The 994-nt window shown below is 33.6% G+C and overlaps 1 non-coding gene across 1 annotated transcript; it reads left to right on the forward strand.

Annotated features, from left to right (window-relative positions):
- Nucleotides 1–475: 475 nt before the first annotated feature.
- Nucleotides 476–585, forward strand: LOC138811634 (U6 spliceosomal RNA). The gene has a single exon (XR_011367459.1). It is a non-coding gene; the product is annotated as a U6 spliceosomal RNA (small nuclear RNA).
- Nucleotides 586–994: the final 409 nt, after the last annotated feature.

Below are 994 nucleotides of genomic sequence, written 5' to 3' on the forward strand. Positions count from 1 at the left end.
ACACTTTTAAGACCTTTTTAGCTCTCTAATTTCTTCTTCATCTCTTCCTGTCTTGGTTTATTGGGATAATATAAAGGTGAATTGCTGATAAAATTGTAGATTTGGTTAGAATTCTTAGGTCACTTCATTTATTAAATAATCATCAGTGAACACATAGTAATGCTGGGAAGAGAGGAAAGAAGACTAGTTTATATTATTTTAGGGATGGGCGTCTGCAAAGTGAACAAGTGCTCCCATGGGCCACAGCCTTAACAGTTTTGCTGTTACTTATTCTCTTGTAAACTATAATCAAATACATATTAGTAATTACATTAATATATAACAATGTAATATATAATATGGAATAATTACATTTATTAGAGATTATATTTATTTGATTATATTTGTTGTAGAATCCATTGCTGCATATTGTAGAAACAGTAAAGAAGGGCTGGCTAGAGGATCAACATGCTGAAGGCAATAGAAAGCAATATCAAGTACTTGCTACAGCAACATATACTGTATACTAAGATTGAAATGATGCAGAGATTAGCATGTCTCCTGTATAAGGATGACAAACAAATTGCTGAAGCATTCCATATTTTAAAATATTCCAAATGTATGGCTATATGGCAAGAAAAGGAATAATCAAATATGTAGAGCCAAACTCTCAATTTCTAGAAGTCTGGGACCACTTAGAATATAAAGAAATGCCTATATATACTTTAATATCTCCTAAGAGATTATTGTTTGTCTCCTTAGTCCATATGTAAGGAACTCATTTAGTATGCAGAGCAGTTTTGTAGTTGAAGGAGTTATTGTGAGATATTTAACAGAGCCTGAAGTAAACCTACTGAGGTGTAAAGGTAAGGAGAAGTGATACTATGTCTTAGGATAATAAAGATTTGTTATTGTTTCTGTATTGGTGGAGGTGACAATGGATGGGGTGGGAAAATTGGGTTTGAGGTCAGAGTGGAGGCAGAGATTTCTTTCCAGGAGACGGCAGTTGAACACC

This window comes from Dipodomys merriami, unplaced genomic scaffold (assembly GCF_024711535.1).
Source record: "Dipodomys merriami isolate MVZ:Mamm:240054 unplaced genomic scaffold, mDipMer1.0.p SCAF_541, whole genome shotgun sequence".
Classification (NCBI taxonomy): Eukaryota; Metazoa; Chordata; class Mammalia; order Rodentia; family Heteromyidae; genus Dipodomys; species Dipodomys merriami.